This window comes from Coptis chinensis, chromosome 6 (genome assembly GCF_015680905.1).
Source record: "Coptis chinensis isolate HL-2020 chromosome 6, ASM1568090v1, whole genome shotgun sequence".
NCBI lineage: Eukaryota > Viridiplantae > Streptophyta > Magnoliopsida > Ranunculales > Ranunculaceae > Coptis > Coptis chinensis.
The window spans coordinates 94917337-94939837 of record NC_141461.1 but is presented as its reverse complement, the minus strand read 5'-3'; the positions used below and the strand labels follow the sequence as shown (position 1 = coordinate 94939837).

At 34.9% G+C, this 22501-nt stretch overlaps 1 pseudogene across 1 annotated transcript; it reads right to left on the bottom strand.

The window, feature by feature from the left end:
* Positions 1-396: 396 nt before the first annotated feature.
* On the bottom strand, positions 397-5613 carry LOC147495651 (disease resistance protein At4g27190-like; annotated as a pseudogene). The gene is made up of 3 exons (XR_015197623.1): positions 5374-5613; positions 1945-5122; positions 397-1787 (listed from the first exon to the last, which is right to left on the bottom strand). The product of XR_015197623.1 is annotated as a disease resistance protein At4g27190-like (transcript).
* Positions 5614-22501: the final 16888 nt, after the last annotated feature.

Genomic DNA, 22501 nt, shown 5'->3' with positions numbered 1-22501 from the left:
ACTATTGCAATAACCTTACCACCATTATTGAAGTTTCAAGTCTCTCTCACACACAAAAAAAAAGATGCAATATTTTGTGTCATGAAACACGTGCTATGGTTAATTTCATTCACCGCCGATCATATGCATCAAGTAAAGAGTTGTATGGTGTGAATCTTTAATCTTGATTTGTCCCTTTTGGGTTAACTAAAAATGAGCTTATGCTATATTAGGGATTCCAAAAGTAACCCTAAAACAAGAAGTACAACAACACATTCCACAAGTGATGTAATTTGGCAATATATGTTTTTCTCTCTAAAAGCATTTGTGTTTGCCCAAAAAAAAATTATGTCTTTGGACGTTCTATTCTTTCCCAAAGCAATTATAAATACCAACATTTAACAAAAAAGTTCAAACTAATTTTAAAGCCCAATACACTTTGAATAATTTTTCTTTTAAAACATTGAGTACTTAATCAGTTCATCATCAAAATAATAGCACAATATACACTTATAATAGGCTGGAGCAAATCAACTACTAATGTAGTAAGCCGGCCACAGGCCGGCATATTGGCTAGTATACACAGATTGCTGACAACTGTTGAAACTTATTAAGAAAGAAAATATGCCACCCATATTCCTAGTGAAACAATAGAAATAGTTGCAAACGCTTGGCTTAGTTCCCATACAAAATTTTGTTGCTGAGGTGCCAAATTCTCCCAGTCTGTCCTCCTATATGCACCAGTATTTGCAGATTTAAGGAAGCAAAAGAGCATATCAAACACAATGACAGAAAGGATAATAAAAGCACTAGACAAACAAATAAAACATAGCATATATGTATCACATGTTGATTCCAAATCTTATAGGTCAAATTTGATATGATATGTCAAGAAGGACACATGCCTTACTATAAAGCAGCAGAAAACAGAGTTAACCTATGGCTTGTAAGGAAACAACATTATTTTGCCAACTTAAGTTCAAGTTCAAGGTTAAAGTAGCATGCCACCTACTTGTCGACAGTGATTGGTTTGTGAATCAGTGGTGGAATCTCACCTGAAGTAGTTCACTTCTTGTCAGTCGTAATCTATCTCTAAGAGTTAAAAGGGAACTAGCAAAGCCCCTCAAGTAAACATGGCAAAGAACTTCACCATTAGTAAACCTATAGCCATTGATACCGATTCAACAAATACGGGTATCCTTTACTTTCTTTACTGGCTCCAGCCTAGCATTGCGTTAGATCTCATTAAAAGTTGACCCTGCATGAGTGCATGGGTACCGCTGAACTCAAACCGGGAAACATTTTGCCATGTCCCGTGTTGCAGTTGCAGGCAGCTAGGTTTACAAACCTGGGAGGGTTATTTACCTCTTAAGCTATCACAGTTGAATATGTTCCACAAGAACAACAATTGAGTTCATGGTTGAAATTTTAAAATGACATACACATACAAATAACAAAAATATACTCACAAGGGATTTCTGAAGCAAGAACCGTAGGCTCCTCGTAACCTGGCGAGCGTTTAACTTTTTTTGAGTAATAGCAGCCCATAAAACAAGCACAAGTCAAAGACCAAATTTTATGACAAGCAGGCGGCTTCTATCCTACTGGCAAACAAATTTATTGAGAAACGGAAAAGTGGAAAATTTCTTGTTGCCCTCCAGAAATCACCTTTAAGTAAATTGTTTATTGAGAAACAGAAACTGAAAAACTTAGTCAGAAATGTCTTGTTGCCCTCCAGATGCAAATAGCTAGCCACTCCTCCTCTGTGAAGCCCCTGGTCAAATCTTTCAAGTCCTTGATTCAGTTCTCTGTTAAGAAATTTTCATCAAATCAAATTATGAATCATTATAATATAAGTGAATACTTGATGAGAAGATCTTGATTTTATATAGTGGGGAAAATTTCATTAGATAAATTATGAAAAAGTTAAAATAGAAATTGAAAAGAATAAAAGCCTTTACTAACCTAATAGTTTCTAATTTTGAACTCTTGAAAGAGATGTTCAGGACATGGATAATCTCCCCACTCCAGTGAATCCCACCATTCTCTGCTTCCTTGGATTTTTTTGAGAGAAGGTGGTGCTGATTGATGTCCTCCATTGAACAGAGGGAGCCTTTTCAATTCAGGACAATGGAATACTTCAACTGTTTGAAGAGAGTCACAAACCATCATGCCCTTCCAAATGCTCTTCAGTTTCGGTAGATTCGAGAGCCGTAACTTATGCAACCTCGGGAGTGCGACAGTATAATCAATTTCACATGCTTCTTCTTCTTCTACAATTAGTCCCTCCAATTTCGCACAATACCCCACGCTGATCTCTTCCAGGTATTGAAAGTGTTGTAATAACCTAAATGAAAACAGGCGGTCCAATCTGACAGTGTCAATTGAAACATACTGCCAAGAGTTGCTGTACATGAATAGCTGACTCCAAGTGCTCTTCAGTTTTGGTAATAATTCTAATTTCAGATTATGTAACCTCGGGAGAATTGGAATCTCATCTCCATCCGCTACCACTAGCTCCTCCAATTGTGAGCAATACTGCACGCTGATCTCTTCAAGGTTAAGAAGCTGTTGAAGCAACCTAGACGACAAGAAAACTTTGATATTATCACAAAAGCTGATCTCTAACCTCTTCAAACAAGGAAAAGCTCCGTGTGCTGGGACCTTCTCATATATCTTGCTTAAACTCTTACACGATCCGACATACATCTTCTCGATCCGTTGTAGGAAGATGCCCTCTTCATCTTCTGGTACTATGAATTCCATTGAATTGCAGAAACGAATGAAAATTTCTCTTAGGTCTGTTGAATCATTTAAGGGCAGCTCTGATAACCTTGCGATTTCATTGAAATGTTGAACTTGAAGAAATTGAATGCTTTTCGGAAGTCGGAGGGCATTGCAAGGAATACCCTTTGAGTTGGACAAACATAGAATTCTCTCGTGCTGACTTATGGGATATATGACTCTTTCCATTAGAATAAAGTGCTTTTTTAACTTTTCGAAGTCTCTAATAAATTCACCATAGGCAATAAAGTCCGACAGCTCGTGAAATTTGATTCTAAGATTCTCCAAGTGTGTCAAGCTTGAGAGTTCCTGCACGAAATCTCCCCCTCTTTCTCGCGCATACACATATTCCGCTTCTATTCCCAGCAATTCTAACTCTTCAAGTAAAGAAAACTTGGATATCAATCCTGAAGGGATCATTTCTTTCAATTTACGATTGAAACTGAGATCAAGGCATCTGAGGTTGACCAACATTTCCATCCCATGAGGTAGTTCTTCTATGGCAGAACCTGTGAGCTTCAACACTCTCAGTGACTGAAGCTTGGATAGAGAAGGCACTCTAACTAATTTCTTACAATAACTTAAGAGTAAACCATGAAGATTCACTAAATCAGAAAGTGAATCTGGTACCGACTCAATAAGCGTCCTAGATAAATCGAGAACTGTTAGTTTTGGCATGTGCATAAAAAACCCATGTGCAACGTGCTTCACTTAGACACATCTTGAGCGAGGATCAATGTCGAGAGTTTGGGGCATTTAGGAGTAATTGAAATATCTTCTATACGACTTTCCATAAACGAAACCCTCTCAAGATCTTCTGACCAATCATCTTCATGCGGTATTTCTTTTGATGAAAACCCAGTTCTGACCATGAATTTAGGTTTTGATTTCGTGATGTAAAGGGCCATATCCCTAATCAAATCATGCATTTTAACAAGGTCCCTATCATCTACATAACCACCACCTTCTAAAGAAACTTCTTCTAGCATGCAACAACGCTTTAGTATATTCAGTATAACATGTCCACGAAGCATTTCATCTTCTTTGCTGGATCCCTTGACTAATCCTTCCATAACCCAATACTCAATCAATTTTCTAGTGTTGATTTCATCATCTTCAGGATACAGTGCACAATATAAGAAACACTTCTGATGATTTTCCCTTAATTGATCGTAACTGAATTTCAGACGCTGAATGACCTTCTCCTCCATGGCTGTGTATAAACTTGTAGATTCCTTCAGCTCTGATAAAGCAACTTGCCACTCATCAACATCTTTTCTTCTCATAGATCGACCAATTGTGACTATTGCAAGTGGCAAACCACAACATTCTGCAACAACTGCTTTTGCAAACTTTTCCACTTGGGGAACAAGCACCTCACCAACATTTGCCAAGAACAGTTCCCACGCTTCGTCCTCAGAAAGTTGTTCAACTTTGATCTCTTTCTGGCACAACATCCCTTCGCACACTTCCCTTGACCTGGTAGTCAATATTATCTTGCACCCATTGTCTTTTGTGGGTTCAGGAACTCCAAGATCCTGTAAATCGAATGCCTCCCATATGTCGTCTAGGATAAGCACAAATTTTCCCCTTCTACGCAATGCACTTAGCAACAATGACGACCGTGTAGCTTCATCTTGTTCAGGAGAAAGATCCAATGTGACTTTCTTTGCAATCTCGCTTTGAAGTTTTTGAGCACTAACATCTTTGGATACAGTGACCCACAGAACCCTTTCGAAGCGGCTTTGTTGTTGCAAGAGTCGATTATTGATGTTCTTCACTAAAGTGGTTTTGCCCACGCCACCCATCCCATAGACACCAATTTTCTGAAATTCGTCACCTAGTAAACATTCCCAAACCCTCTCGAAGTTCTTGTCAGCAGTAGTTTTACCAATCAGTCTTGTTGTTGCCATCTCCATTCCTGTCTCTTGAACAAAAAATGCTAACGCCTCGTCCGAGAACCGACCAGCATTTAAGAGATTAGTCATCTCGTCTATCAACTTGAGCATTTGTTTTCCCAATTTCGCTCTTGAAGAACAATTAGGTAAAACTCCACTTAGGCAACTGTTCGGTACTTGGGCTTCGGTTTGCACCACATCCACCTTGGATATAACACCATTGGCTTTATTCAACCAGTTTTCTACAATACTTGTGCGCGCCTTTCCTTCCCCCTCCGCAATCAACAGTTTCGCTTTTACATCGTTTACTTGGGCAATCAATTCTTGTTTTCTGTCTCTCAACGACTGAACTTCTTCTTTTGAACTTTTAATATACTTACACTTCTCTTCCAGTGATGTGTTCATGCTGTTACACCCACAACTCAATATGGTTCCAATTGCTGCTACAAGGATCTCCATTCCTGTCATTACAACGCATTGATTAGTTGTTAAAGAGTGACGATACCATACCTGAATAAATCATAGGAAAAACAGAACGAGTAAACAATAAACAAAATATCCATTTTTCCAACTCTCATTACATAAACTATGGAGCTGGTTTTGACAGCATTACGTAATAAGACCATAACAATTATACATGAAGTGACAGTATTACTTTGATCTATGACAAGGCACGTAGAAGAAAATTTATAGTATATAATAGAGAGCTGACCTTATAGTTGGTAGGAACTGATGTTATAGACTGGATGGAATAATAAGCTGATCTGATCAAGAACAAGCACACTCACTCTTATAGGCTCCACTCACTCTTGTAGAACAATGAAATTCAGGAAAGCACACTCTTCGATCTCTCTGTATTACGAAATGAATTGAAGAAGCCAACTCTGTTTGTGAAAGTAGTTTGCTTACCTTGACAATATGCTTTTCTTCACACTGGAGAAAAGACACTAGTTTGGCTTAGGTTGCACGCACTAAAGCTAGCTTGGCCCCATATTAAAGGTTGAGCGCTCTTAAAGGTTTATTTAAAAATATATGAGGTGCACCAAAAGGCGTCAGAAGAAATCTTCTGTATAAACCTGTGAGACCCATAAAGTTGGGTGTATTTAGATATGATAATGATAATGATAATGATAATGGGTTGAATTATTGAAATTTTAGGGCCTTATCCCAAACATATTTAATTACCACTAACTAAAGCAAAGATAAACGCACTTCCTTTTGTTTTACTCCTTTAGCTGCTTCTTATCAGAAGTAGTCCCAAACCAAGCTGGCATCACCAAGGTTGATGGCTTTTGTGTTTCTTCCATTTTGCAAAATATTTCACATAGCTAATTATTTTTTGCATTTTGCTGTTAATAAGAGAAGAAGTAGAGAGAAATTTGTTTTCTGATCATGTTGACCGATTTGTATACAGGGGATGCAAGTCTTGTGAGGAAATGGAAACCAACTCTACAGAAACTCGAACAGTAACGCGAAGATGGTGAAATCTTTTCTGCATACTATTACATCCGCACAAAGCTATGCATGATTGTACATTGTGAGGTTTCTGAGTCTATCCCGTCTCAACATCCATAATGACCGTGCAAATAAACTAAGATGAATATTTTTCATTGCCTAAAACTGGCCCTGGATATGAAATTTTGGTGATTTGGTTCTGTTAATAAGGTTACAAGAACCAGTTGAAGGAAGAAATATATAAAAGACTTCATATGTACGTTACTATGTTCAATGCAGCATCGCTACCTACATTTATAACTTCTTATAACATTATATATTGTCCATTGTTTCGGTTCAACTACTACTTTCCAAGTACCATAACTGAATGCTAATTGTCATAACACCAATGCGGGAAGCCTCCTGAACGAGTGCCTGGCCAATGTTGATTGCTGATTCAGTTTCACTTCTAAGTTTGCTGTATTATCAAACAGACTTTGATGGACAAACAATAAACACCAAAGTCCCACTAAAATCCTAATTTTAGGAGTTAGTTAATGCTCCAGTCGTAGTCCACTCCACAGACAGACACCAGAGATCATTGTTGGACTGAACAAGGAATCAACACTATAGTGCCCCACCATCCCTGGGACTCTTATTACTTTTTTTATCTTTTCCCTTCTCATATCCCATATATTTGATGAAATCACCGTTCCGTATGGTGTATGCGTCAACAGGGAAGGCTATCCACCTGCACTTGTAAATTGTAATGAACTCAAAATGTGTTCAACAGGGCTTTCTGTAACTGTGAGTTGCAGGGGCTTTTTGTAAACAAATGCAAACAAGCAATTAGCAATGTAATCAAATGCAAATAAGATGATCTGATCAGGAACAAACACCAACCACACTCTTGGGCAGACTCTTGGATCTCTCTTTATTACAAAATGAAGAAGCCAACTCGATCTGTTTCTTCCAAGTCTAAAAAAGGTTTATTACCACTAACTAAAGCTTTGTCCCATATCCCCTTACGACTAGCTAAAGCTAAACGCACTAACCTGTCAGCTACTTGTTTATCAAAAGAAGTCCCAAACCAAGCTGGCATCACTAGTGAAGATGAAAATAAGTTTTATGACAAGCAGGCACAAGTCTAGCAGGTACTACATTGCTGATTCTGATACCAACTACTACATTGCTTATTATGTTTGAGCGCACCAGTACAACCTGGTCCACTGGAGGCTGTGCATTATATTGTTACCCAAAGCGAAAAGTAATTGCCCCTAATACCCAACTCAATCATTGATAGCCAAGGTTGTTACCAAGCCTCATAGGTTCTTTTCTTTTCTAGGCATTTGTTAACTTATGCTCTTTTCTTTTGTAGGCATTTATTTAACTTATGAATTTTGGACTAACAAGTTAGTGTTGTTAAATTATTTTCTTGGGAGTTTTACGTGTTTTGTTCTTCAAGAAATTTAAAGATAAGCTATCTTTCTCATAAGTAGCTTGGTAGATGTTGGAGTTATCCCTCACATGAGAAAGAAGGAGAGAATCCGGTGATGTTTGCGTAAAGAAGTTTAAGTGAGCGAACACTCGAAATTGGTCTTGCCCAAGGAGCTAGCCTTGGAGAAAAAGAAGATAATTTTTTTTTCAGCCTTGTTTTCCCAAACATTGGTACTACTGGACTTTTCCTGTGATTTTCGAAGAGGGCGCACGCGCTCGAAATGGCCTGTCTAAGGGCGCACCCGCGCTCAAGTCTATTTTCAGTATAATTCTATTTTTGCAGAACCGCGAGTTTGCAGTATATGTTTCGGGTTTTTGGCAAAACCTAACACACGAAAAAAGCCAACACAAGTCTTAGAAACCCAATTTTGAGAGCTATCAAAATTGAGAGATAATCCTTTTGAGAGAGAAAAGCCTGTAAAGAGAGATGCGTGATCTAGTAAGGTGAAAGACTAAAAAGAGTGATTGTAATCGTCCTTCCCATGTTATAAAAGGATTAACTTTTGTGGAAGTAGACATCATTGGCCAAACCACGTTAAATCTTTGTGTTGTGGTATGTTTTACTTTCTCTGCATTATTATTTATTTGTGATAGTTATTTAGAGAGTTGGGCATGCTAGGTTGGTTGTAGTGAAAGTTTATATTTTAGTCTGGAGATTGTAGTTGGTCCTAGTACAAGTTATCTTAGTAGTGGGGATCGATTGACATTGTTAGTCCCCCCACAGTAGATGTGCTTCATAGATAAACTTTTATACTATTTGATAGGATTGGATATGGCATATATACTTCAGTATTGAGATTGTTGTTGCGGCTATTGCAAACTTTGTTGGGTCACACCATTCTCAAGTGGTTGGGATATACACTTTGTGCATTCCACAGGTTGTGTTTGGAGTGTAAATTCTCAACCGTTAAGTGATTAGATCGCACTTAACGAGGGCTGCTCATTGTTTTAATTTTAATCAGGTGAGAAGAGTTCATAATGTAACTAACTTTCCGCAAATTGCTTGGAATTTTACACTCGGTGAGAAGAGTTTGTAATGTAACCAGAATATGATTGATAGGTTGTTACCATTACAGTACAATTAGGCTCAGCTGGACAAGGAGAAACTTATTCCTCCCTTTTGAAATATGGCTAATACGAAACATTGTAAGCTCAAAGGTAATAATTGAGCCTGATTTTAAATATAATTTCTTGGCTGCCTTGGAGGGTTGTTTACTAAGAGATGGCAGTAGCTAAGAACTTTTTCAATATCATAATATGGTTGATTAGATGAATATGCAGGATTCATTAATCCATTTCAATCATAGTATTGATGGGAAGTAGGTACTACCAAATTTTCACCAAGAACATTTTCAAAAAAAATTTGGTTGCTCAACTTGATTTTAGTTGAGTTCTCCAAACTTTTTGTGCAATTTTCTTTTGGGAAAAGTACACACGCTGAGGTGTGAAATTATTGATGATTTACGAAACCAAAGCCAACATAAAAATTTTAAACTATTTTCACTTTTATAAAAATTTGAAGGTTTTCCGGAAAATGCTGATTTATTAAATTTTTGTCATTTTTGCCATTTTTAAATGGATTATTTTCTATGTCTATGTTCACTCCGATTATTTATACATTTCTCCTCTTCTCAACCTTTCTTTTGCTTTCCAAGTTTTATGTTGTTAAGATGTAAAATTTCTTATACGTGGCTTCATTTATCCATTGATTTTGGGTGATGTCTTAGTTTACAATTTCTCAATTTAATTAAAGACAGGTTTTCAATGATTAATTAGAAGTCAAGGTGTAAGTACATTGCTTACACCTAAAGAACAATATTTTGATATTGCAAGGTCGTTAAAAAATTGATAAGTTTAATAGCTGCACCTCTTTTTCTTTCTTCCATCTTAAGCTGATATAGTGTATCTTCCATCACGTGTAAGGATTCCCAAGTAGTTTTTTTCGTGGCTATTTGTTTGGGTTTTCCTTTTCTTTTTCATCAGCTATTGTTTACTTATTTGTAATTTTTACAACAGTTTTATAAAATAATAAAATGCTTGCATCTCATCTCTATATGTTTTTAACAATCTATTTTAGTTTTTTGTATTTTAATTTCATACCATTCCTTCCATTATATCAAGAAAATTGTCATGATGGAGAAGATGGTGTCCAATCTCGAACATATGATCACTCTCATAATCTCATAGGTACGTTGTGGGATTTTAAGTTCAAACTCTTTAAAGAAACACTTTGAGGGTAAGCTTTTGGGCAGTGTTAGTGACGGACTTTATGTCCTTTTAAAGTGGCAAAGCCAAACCTCAACCATTTAAAGCTCTCCTTCACTACTTGACCCTAGACCAAAAAAGAAAATGTGGTTACTATACTGTTGATCTCTCATTCTTCTCCTTCAAACCTCCTCGCATAGGTATTTTCTCTCTCATTCTTCACCATTTATGTTCATCTTGGAGGTGCTCAAGATATTCAAACACATCTAGACCTAGAAGTATGATGCATCAATTTTAGAAAACCTTTTGATTGATCTGTATTAGGGTTAGTTATTCCATTTTGTTATATAAGTCAAAAGTTAATTTTGATTTTGAGTATATTTAGCTATTTTTTTTTTGCATACATTGTCTATAGTTTACCCTTCACTACTTTAGAGTCTAGACACACCCTCAAAGCTTACTAATTACTTCAGAAAATAGTATTGAACATACGTGTTTTGTCATCCATAAACTAAACCTACTCGCATTTGATTTGATTAATTATAGCAAATATTTAATAAAAAATATGTACTCCAGTAAGTGAATTAGTTTGATGTTAGTTCAATCTATAACACAATCAAAAAGTCATATTTTTGTATTAAATTAAATTTGATCTTTAATTATTTTATTGTACGGTGTTGCTTTTATTTTATTTTTGGAGGTTGATTTGTTGTTTGTTATGCATTTCAGCTACGCTCACAAATTAAAGTAATTTGAGAAGTATGGAGGGTTAACCACTTCAGTCGATGCACCATACTAACCGCTTCCACATAGATAATGGTATATATGTACTTCATTCTCTAAATCTTTGTTTTTTCTTTTGTTTCTTTTCCTTTAGATGTTGCTAATGTTTCCTAACTTTGAGTATGAAAAATAAATTGCAGCAAAAGTTCTGGGAGTTTGTTCTTTATTTTACTATTATTATTTTTTCTTTAAGACTTTATTGGTTGACTTCAGTAGTATTATGGTTTAATCAATTAGTCAATGTTGTTTTCATTTTTTTTTTTCTTTTCCCCCCTTTGTCGACTTATCAATTTGTTGTTTCATATAGTAACTACAAAATAGCTATTTTGGGGGATGCAAAAGTGCAACCTGTTTGTTTCACATGATAACTACCATTCATCTACAATGGAATTGACACAATTATTTTTCTTTGTGGTTCATCACAAGCCATAATTTTTTGGGTCCGCTCGGCAAATGGTAGAATTATCAAAGCCTATTGAACTTTTGTTGATTTCCCTCTTTTCAATCACCAAAAGTTGATAAAAATTACATACCATATTTTGTATAAACAAAAATGAATAAAGTAGCATTAATTTTTCAAATTACCTTTGTTTCATTGAATTGATTTCTATAAGCATTTTGCATTGCTTTATATTAAAACTTTTATAATGGGTTTTAATTTGTAGGATTCTAAGACATCGAGTTCTCTTACATTGGCCAGATTCATCCTCTATCAAAAACAAAATAGTTAGATCATTTTGTGTTTACATTTACTTGCCCAACCACTATTCTGGCTCGACCTGAATCAGTAATAGTTAAACGTATGCTTGCGTTGTTTAACACCTGTGATACAAGCCCTATAAGTTTGTTGAGTAAGCTAGCAAAGAATTTTCATAGACAATTCATTTGCACAATGCCCTTGATGGGACTTTCAGTAGTTTAAACAACGAACAATGTATTTTCTTGGTGGTATTTTCAGTTTCCAAGAATTTAAGATTTTTCATTTGAGTTAATAGTTTTTCTTTTGTTTCTTCTTTTTATAGATTAGTAATATGTGTTTTGCCATGCCAATCTTTGCAAAATGTTGATTAAAAGGTGAGTCATTTCCATACTTTAGCTTTATGTTACTAATTTACTAGCAATGATGTTCTATTCATAATCGATGAAGTCTCTAAGCTACTTCTTATTCTCCCTATTCTTTTACCTGCTAAATGCATTTTTTTTCCCCCTCTTTGTGTTTGTTTAAAAAAAAGTAAGTTATATTGACACGGACACATGTGTCCGGTATCCAACACCAATTAATTTTAAAACATGGTGTCCATGTAACATAGAAAAAAAAAGAAGCTATAAATAAAACTTTGTACATATACAATGGAATAAAGACAGCATAGCAATTCTGAGATGAAGGGAAGTCAGTGCTACATGCACTAGCTAGAAATTGATCCACAAGTAAACTCCAAGCCATCATCCTAAGGATTTTGGTTAGGACAGCTAAGGGTGAAGTGGTCATTTATGTTTAGTGAATCACTAGATATAAAAGATACAATTGCCTTGGTCATTTTATCTCTTCCTTATCCTTAACTGATTATACAAGTTTTGAGTGTAGGAGTGATTGGACCTCATTGGTCAAGGACTATTGTAATTTTTTATTTCTGTTAATTTATTAGGAACTTGGAGACTTATTAGATAGTATGTTCAGTATTTGGTCCTGTAAATGGAAACTGATTTATTGTTGTTTGGGTTCGTTAAGAAGTTTCTTTATATATACCCAATAAATTGTAGTTCATATGTGTTTTTTTAATCATTTTTTAGCTTATGGGTTATTTTTTTTTACCCAAATGCCTATCTGTGAGACCTTCTCATTGTAAGTTGTAATTACATACAAAGAAGACTCTGTACAAGTGAGCTAAGGATAACATAATACAATATTGAGGGGCGGGCCTCTTGACTTTTGGTAAGTATTGGGTGTCTTAACAGTTGCATTGATGTTTTTGCCACCATCACTATGATAAACTTGAACATTGTTTGAAAAGCTTAGAAATGGTGACTCAAATAGTGGGGATAAAACGACAATTGAAATATATAGTTAAGCTTAGGAAAACGGGTTGGGTGCAAAACTTGCATTGCCACGGGTCTCTTTGAATAAACAAGACAAGTGTATAACACTTTTATTTTTTTATTTGGAGTTAATACAGATATGGCGAGGTATATGTATGTAAAATTATACCAGTTTTGGTGCTTTCCCATGGGTTAATGTGTAAGTTGCGACTGTAGTTGCTCTAGCGGATGGTAAATAGGTACTCCTTAAGGGTTCATATGCATATATACATACTTATTTGGAGAATAAATTGGTAATTAAGCAATGTAATATATAGTACTCGATCTTTAGACATAATAATCCAATTATTTTAGATAATAGAGAAAAAATGAGTTCAGAGAAGATAGAACCGATTGTCGAATCTAATTATTGACAATCAAAGACTTCTTGCCTTAGGTGATCCAAGAAGGATAGAAACAGTGAAGTACATTATTTTGTTAGAACTTAGTTAGTTAGTTAGTTAGTTTTTATCAAGTGAGCAGAGTGAACGATTTTGGGCCGAGGGGGTGTATCTAGACAAAAAGTCATTTAGTTGGTTTATGACTGTCGGTTTGTCTATCCTCGTAGCTCATTCCCCATCTCTTCTCTTCATCCCTCTCCCTCTCCCTCTCAACACCCTCTCAATCTCTCCCTTTCCACTCCCCCTCTCCGCTCATGCCCCCACTGCATAGCGGTATACTAGTATATATATAATAGCAAATTCTTTTTACGAGCTCATTGAGGTTGTCCACGTCAATAGGGTTATTACAAAAATATAGGAGACAAATCAGGAATTTTCCAGCAAAACAAAAACCCAAAATCCTTTCTTTTCGATCACTCCGTCTGCATAGCAAAAAAAAAAAAAAAGCAAAAAGAAAAAATCACATCTGCTCTTTCTGTCTCCCCCATTCCTAAGACCAATGCTTCTATCTTCTTTGTTGTCTCTATTAATTTTTAATCGCTCTCGCTCTCCGAAAATCAATTTATCAACTAATCTCGAAAAGTTAAGGATTCATCTACATTTCGTTACGAGATCCAATATTTTTTTACTGTAAACTTGGGATTTTTATTAAACCATATCAAACTCTGCTTTCTACACTCTGTAGCTTTCTCTTCTACTTTTTGGTCTCTCGACACACCAGATCCACCACTTCGTTTACATTAAATCAAGTATTCTTTTTCTTTTTCTTTTTATTGTTTTTGGTTTCTCTCTATTATTAATTTAGCGTTTTTCTTCTGAACAAATTGTGTATCTAATTTCGATTATGCTTCCTTTTGGAAAATCCAATATATCTATTCATGGTTGACTCCCTCTCTCACCACTGGTATGTCACCTCTTCCACATAATTTTTATGCCCATTTTCTTTCTATACTCCAACAAGATGTCATCTATTGAACCACATATAGTTTGTTATACATCTGCTGAACCATGTAGAGCAACTCTCAACATCAAAATTTAGTGGGCCATGTGCCCATGTCCTGGTTGGTAGGTAAACTAATGGAGCCAGTTTCTATGCATGGCATGTTTTTGAGATCAAGAACACTTTCTTTTCTCTTCAGTATATTTAAAATAGAATTCTATTATTACAGCCATGGTAACCATGTGACCATGGTTGACTTTTTGTCTAAAATATTCAATTGTATAATTTTTTTATCATTCATGGTGTTTCTTATTATTTAAGCTCCTTATTCGTATAAGAATATAGCAATTCATTGTTTTTTTTTCCTAAACTACTGGTCATCTCTTATATCTTCACCATGAGAGATCGTGGAAATTGGAAATGATCAAAGCTATATAGCAATTCAAAGGTAATTTCATTGCGTATTCTTCAGTGGCATTGGTCTTTCGAGTTTATTTTCTATTACTATAGACCATGAAAAATATGCAAATAGAGGCCGGTTTGATTGAGCATAATGTGTTATGGCCCATTTATATATGATTGAGCATGGTTACATGTAGGGGTGTAATACGGGGCGAGGTGGGTCAAATAGTGATGGGGCGGGGCGGGTTGAAGTGTCATGTCTTAGTACCATCACCCGGCCTGTTGGGTCAACTTACAAGGCGGGTCATCCGGGTCGGATGGAAATTATCATTTTAACCCAATTTCACCAAAAAAAAACTTTCTAATTCTGCAAGTAATATATTTTCAATTCACAATATAAAGAAAAAAATGGAATCAATCAATAAAAAATAAACAAAAATAAAAAAACTTGAACTTGAACCCAAAATCATATCTACAAATTCAAAACTTATTTATCGTGATTTACTATTTGTAAATTGATTATTTTTCATAGCATGATAAAATGAAAATGCATGGGAGCGAGAATCTATGGTACAAAACAATAAAATATAAACTAAAAGAATTCGAAATTAATAGATGGATGAATGATTCATCTTTTCCAAAATTCGAAAGTTGAATTTGAACTTTTGATATTTGCCCAATGTTTAAACTTGAATATTTGAAATTGATGTTGAACTCATAAGTTTGTGCTCATATTTCCCAAATTCCTACAAAAGTTAAAAGAAAATATAAACAAAATACAAACATATTAAAGTTAGAGTCTTGAAATTGTGCGGGTCAACGAGGTTGGGTCAACGACTTTTGACACGGTGTGGGTCGGGCTGGCTTGACAGGTCGGGTTTGAGCATAAAACCTACACTCATAGCCCGACCGCGTAAAAATGGTGGCGGGGCGGGGCTGGTCTATTTTCGGGTCGGTGCGGATTTGGGTGGCGGGTGAAGATTGGATACCCTACCGGATGATGGGTCAACGATTTTTTTTTTACACTCATAGTTACATGTGCTGCTTAGTTCTTTACTAGGGTTTATTTTATATGTTGAAGCCAAAATTTTGTTATGCAAAACTAATATATATTCGATGAATAGCGGTATCTATTGCAACCTAAAGGAACTTCATGAGACCATAGGTTGTTATCGTTATATTATTTGGGCCAATACAACTGAACAACATATAAATTGCTATGATAATCTTTTTGGGTATTATATGCAGTATGGGTATTTGTTACTTTGGGGAATTTGTATGGTTTGTGGTATTGATTGTAGCATATTCAGAATAGACGGATCTTTGGCAGTAAGGTCAAAGACTAGAAAGACTACTATCACTATAACTAAGTTATGGTAGACCTGCAATGAATTTACAAGTTCCTGAAATGTTTAGGTCGTCAGAGTTAAGGTTGGGAAGATATTGATATTGATGTGGGAGGCTCGGTAGTTTGAGAGCAATAGGGTTTTTGTCTCAAATGAAAAAGATGTCAATCTTGAAGATGATATGATCTCAAATACTATGTTTGGTGAAGACTAGGAGACGCTTAGATCGCTAAAATATTAAGCCTACTATACGAAGGTGACCAGTGAAAGAAATATTATAAAAAGTAGGGTACCATTCTCGGTAAAATGTCCATGTTTCGCCCTGAAAAAAGTCTGGAAAGTAACAACATGTACCTTTGCACTCATTGGTATTATATAGTAACAACAAACACTTGTTCTATTTTAATTTTATTATATTGGAACACATTCCTTATCCGTAGCTGATTATGTAGTTTAAATTACAAGTGATAGGAAACACATTGAAACGGCCTAACCTAATGAACAAGAACAATAACAATAACAATCAGTGTGTGAAGGTGCACAATAACAAATAGTAGCTGCATCACATTCTTTTGAATTTTGTGTTGTTTAATATAGTTTAATGCTTCTCAAAGTGCCTGGAATTATGAACATTAAGTGAAAAAGATTAATGTCGATATATAGGTTCCAATTAGAGATATCATAATCTACTTATTATATTGATATTTCTCTAGGTTACATTGACACGAGTAGGTGTGCCTATATCGGACACGGATACGAATTGTCGGACACGGCAAAATATTAAAATTAGAGCTAAATTACATATAATATGTGTCGACACGAATACGTATCCGACACGGATTTTTTTTCAAAATATGGCGTGTCTATATAACCTTAGATATTTCTTGATCAATTCGTTATGGGATCCCCCCCTTGTATAATAGCAATCCCTTTTCAAGCTCAATGAGGCTGTTCACATCAGCTGGAGTATTAAGTCCCCTTTCAAGCAAATTGAGGTTGTCCACGTCAACAGGGTATTACAAAAAAAATAGGAGAGAAAATTGGAAGTTTGCATAGATATTAAACAAAAAAATAACGTCAAAACACTAAAAAAATTGGAACAAAATTTTGAACAAATAGATCCAAGTTAAACTTGATTGCGGTACTTTTAACCAAAAACCAAGAGAGTTTGTTCAAAAGAGTTTGTTCATATAGAAAAAACCCTTTCTTCCCCGTCCAACTTATACAGTTATACTCTCTCCCTGACCGAAACCTTTTCTTCTCCCCTCACTCACCGGATTCAACTCCGATAAAGAACCCTACCAAATTCTCAATAAGAATAATAAATTCCGAAAGTTTATAGAAAAAAATGGGCACTCTCATTATCAATCCTCCAAATTTAGCTACTTCTTATCTTTGCTTCTTCGCGTTCTCATTCTCTGTCCGCTTTATCTACTATCAAGAGTAAACTAATTCAGTTATGGTAAAACATTAGTTTATGATTATGATTATTTTATGATTATGAGTTTTGCATCTATGTTTTCGTGTTGAAGTTGGATTCTGTCGCTTTGTGATTGGTTTTTTATGCTCATTTTATGTAATTAACAATATTGCATCCATCTTATTGTTTTTTGTTATGCAAATACTATTGTAACTTTTCTTTGGCGATTTTTTACATATTGTATTATATATTTGTATACAAGCTCAATACCAACAAATTTGGATCTAATGGGCTACTTTTTTCTATGTAGAGTAAATATTCTTGAAAGCCTTGATTTCAAATATTTTTAGTGTAGTGGATGACAGTCACATGGTAGTGAAGTTAATCAAATAGAGGAGATTCATATAACAACCAAAGTAGCACAGGAGGACTTGGCATAGGAGGCAAAAAGGCTGGTTTTGTACGTAATATGGTTCTAAAACTTTAGTTATAAGGAAATAAGGTTGTTTTCTTTTACTTGCACTAGATCACAGTTCAAAGATTTGTCAATTAAGCAAGAGAAGTGAAGTTCTCTAGAAGATATATTTAATCCAGGTTCAAAATATTACTGAAAACTATATCAGTGTGCCTTTTCTAGATGTATATTACCAACAATTATTGAAAATTCTATGAAGTTACAATTTTAAATCTTTCCTAGGTGCTATTAATACTTTTAATGCCAGCTGCAGGTTAAATTTATTGCAACTTTTTCGATCTTGGCTTGATTTGTTCTCCCGATCCTTATTGTATTACATTAAGGCTATGTGCTTTTAGCTTTTCTAACTTTACTGTGATGTTATGTAGATTACCAAACTTCCTTTTAAATATGACTTGGTCCAAACTTTTAGTTTGTTTAGCTATTTCAGATGGCTATGTAATGGAGAGTGGTTGGAACCCAAGCCAACCAACCACTTTTTTGTGAGACTTCACAATGTTTGCAACAACTTTAGGTTCGTAGTAACACAAAAGCAATGGTTTTTAAATTAGACTGCACACTATAACTTTAAATTAATAAAGAAAACTTACTTTATGTATTCACAACTAAGTTAGTTTCAGTCACCTCTCTATCTATTCTTGATAGTATTATTTTCATAGTTCCATATTTTTCTACTTAATAGTGAACTTTTAATTTGATATATAGTGTTCATATGCCTAAGTGTGTAACCCCTTGATAGTGTACATGCAGAGATTTTGTTCCCAAGAAGCTCAATATTGATCATGGATTCAACCAATTCAAATTATACATGTTTTGATTGGTGATCAGAAAACAAATTCTAAAATTTTAAAATGCATGCCAGATTTTATCATCTAAATAGACCCTTAATCAATTTTAGTATCCAAGTTTGCTTCTTGATCCATTTTTCTTATCTGTGCAGGTCAAATAACAGATAACCTAGAAGTTTGCCATCAGGGATGTCAATTCGGGCCAGCTACATGTTTGCCATCGTTTACACAAAATGTGATATATGCGCTACACGTACAGGAAAATATACTATGATATTTGCACATCAATTATAATTTTCTCTTTTGCAAGTTAGGAAGAGGAACAACTATAACACCCCTATTTTTATTCTCCTTTTTAATTAAATATATATAAAATTAAATAATAATAATAATAGATAAAAATAAAAAGGATAAAGATTAGAAAGAGATAGGGTAAAGAGGATAAACCCCATTCCCTATTTTTAAGGAGTTTTTGAAAAAAAATTGTGTTTACACGGAGAGTTTTAAACAATGGAGAGAGGGAGTTTTACAAAAAGAAGAAAATGGAGGCTTATTGATGGGGATTTGCTGGCAACAAGAGCGTATCACAAGTGAGTGGATTTTTCTTTGATATATATTCACTTCTACGATCTATTATCGTAATTATTAATGTCTTGTGGTTTGACAAAAGATCGGTTAGAACGGATGATGCAAGTGTTGTTTGATATGGTGTCAAGGTTAACAATTAAAATATAATGGGTAATTTCCACGTTGGTTTCCTGTTGGATGATTTCGTATGTATTAATACCCTTATCTTGTACGTGCTGGATTTCTCCTCTTAAATTTTGTTAAGGTTTGGTTACTTATATTAACTAGGAATAATTGAGAAGAAGATGAACTGAAAAAGGGTGACCTGAAAAACTACATTGCGCAATCAGAAATTTCTTACTAGATGGAGGTCAAATTATTATTGTATTGACTTCGTATTTAATATGTAGTTTTATAAGACATTTTAGTCTGACATATTAAAACTTTAGACAGATCCAACGGTTGGATTTCTGTCGAGGCGCGCATAAGCGTGACAGGTCGTAGTGTTTCTACACCAGAAAAACTACAGTGCGCAGTCTTTTGTTTCTGCTTAGATGGTGATCTTTCCATACTCGGATTTGTATGAAATTTAATCCATAGTTTCCTGACACATTTTAGTCTTCCATATTAGATTTTTAGATTTATCCAACGGCTTGATATCTGTCGAGTCTTCCATTAGTGGAACTGGTCGTAGTAGAAACTACACCAGAAAACTGATAGGCGCAGTTCTTTGTTTCTGCTTAGATGGAGGTCAACCTATTATTGGATTGACCTCAAATTTAAATCCGTAGATTATTGATATCCAGTTAAATGACATATACAAAGTTTAGGCAGATCCAATGGTGGGTTGTTTGTCAAGGCACGGATTAACAAGGTTGTTAGAATTATCTAAAGTTTAAAATGGATATAGTTGGGTGGTTACATGATGGCATTAGATGGTCAGTGATTATTATACTTTCGATATATTCTTATTATTGTAGAAATATTGGTGTGGAATGAAAAGATATCTATATGTTTTCTTTTATCGTGATTATTAAAATATTTGGAGAATTGGTTAAGAACTACGAAGGCTTGATTCTAATCCTAAAAGATTTGGATACGTAGGCAGCTTTGAACAAAAGTGCAGCCACTATATCTATAATATATATATTATTTTGTGTGATAACTATGTGATTGTGTTAGAAATTACTATTGTTTTGAGTCTACATAAATATATATGTGTGAGATAGAAGTTGTAGATCTGTTTTGGACATTAGTGTGTGTGGACTTGAATTTGGGCTAATGAACTACTTGTTTACGATATTGTGTATATGAGTGTGGTTATATAAATTGTATTTGTTTGATTATAAGTCTGTTTACATTCAATGATATTTAAGTGCTTGATTTGCCTTGACGCGCGAAAATGATTCTCTGCATGTGTGGTCTGTTTTGACATGAGTAATGCTAGTATAATTATAAGTGATAATAATGTTTTAATGTGTCGCCCACATCTTTAGAACTCTCCACGCCTCATGATTTGACATGAGATATTATGACTTGTGTGGTCATGTGATAGATGGATATTCATTGAATGTGTCATGAATGACCCAATAGTTTGGATTGCCCTAGAGAGGAACTAAGGTATTCGCTTTGCGGGTTGGTCGTATTCCTTGAATGTACGGGAATGTAGGTTTGGGTATTCCTTGAATGTGGTGGGAATGACTCAGGGCATTCATTGAATGTGCCATGAATGGCCCATTAGTGTTATGATGGGTATTCCTTGAATGTGGCGGGAATGACCCAAGGTATTCATTGAATATGCCATGAATGACCTGATAATTTGTTATGCCCAAAAGAGGCTTTGTGATTATGTGTATGGAAGCCCAGAGATGGTTGTGACTAACAAGTTACGAGTTTACAAGATGAAAGTATGTTTCTTGGAGGCGATATCCCGCTTGGGACATATGTCTTGTAGTGGTACTCGGTGTGAGTGAGGCACACGGATATGTGTGATTTGGCAAATGTGTGTAGTGCAAATCGTGGAGTAGGAACTAAAGGTTGGGATGTGTCTTTTAATAAATAAGTCAACGAGATAATTAATAAGTAAAGTAAAATATTGATTTTTACGTGTGATGGAGTTATTGCATGCGATGTATATGATTTTATATGAGAAATATATACATGGTTTGTATGAGTTGATACTCACAAGGGATGAATGTACTCCTTGGGTGTGATATTTCCCTGTTCTCATAAGTAGACGAGTGGTTTTTAAGTAAAAGTATATGAATTGTGTGATGTTATGGATGTGAGTGTGACTGTGAATAATATTAGTAAATGATTGTGATTTCTATGTGACTGCGAAATGACTATAACTTGATATGTTATTACGAAAATATTAATGACTTGTGATAGTTTGAGATCTATGGTTATTGACCTTGTCTCTTTTTGTGTGTGAGATGAGATATGGGATGTGGATGATATATGATGTAGATAGATGATGTAGATGGATGATGGTCGTTGAACAAAATAGAAGAGTATTAAAACCTAATTATCCCTCAATGAGTAAAGGATGAGTAGGGTATCGTTCCACTTTTAAGTGTATATTTATATGAAGGACAGGACTGGAAAGGGGGTTTAATGGATTAAAAACTATGATTATAGATATTGTAGATTATAATGCTAAACTAAACTAACCTAACCTAAACTAAACTATTGAGAATTTATAAGAGAGGGAATTCAAGATATTAGAATCCACCAATACTTTTGATTCAATGACCTTTTGCTTCATGGTTGTTCTCACAAGTAGACTAAAATTAGGCAACCGAGCGAGTGCCGATGCCCTCTTGGACAAAACATCGTTAACAAATAACTCTACTCAAGGTTGTTCCTAAGTTTTATGTTACTAGTATCTTTTTTCCTTTTATGTGAGCTTGGGCAGCTATTCAATGAATCACCATCTAAGGCAAACATAAGAAATACTTCCCTTACTCTAAAACACTACAACTAGAAGAAAAGTAAAGAATAATAGTATAATATTCAATTACAATAAATAAAACCCTATTCTAGCATTATATTCAATTGCAATAAATAAAAGCATGTCATTAACAAATATTCAATTGCAATAAATAAAACCCTAAACTAGCATGATATTCGATTGCAATAAATAAAAACCTTAATCTATACTTCCATCCCCTGGTCTGGGCAATGGAACTAATAACTAAAAACATAAATAACTAACCTGATTGAAGAATACCATGAACCATAAGAATCATTAAATCTTAAGCACCGGCTTCATCTTCTCCCTTGAAGGAGAATATTAGCCTTCCATAAAGAAGGAAGAACACGAAGAACGAGAAGAAGAAGAGTTGAAGAACATAAGACTAGAAAGACTAATTTATTAAGACTCAGCTAGTTAAAACTGATATTTTATTATTAATATCTCTCTGCCTCAAGTTTTGGAGACAAGAGTATAAGTGAATTGGCAAATTACATGAGGCACTTAGGTCCTCTATTTATAGGGGTTACAA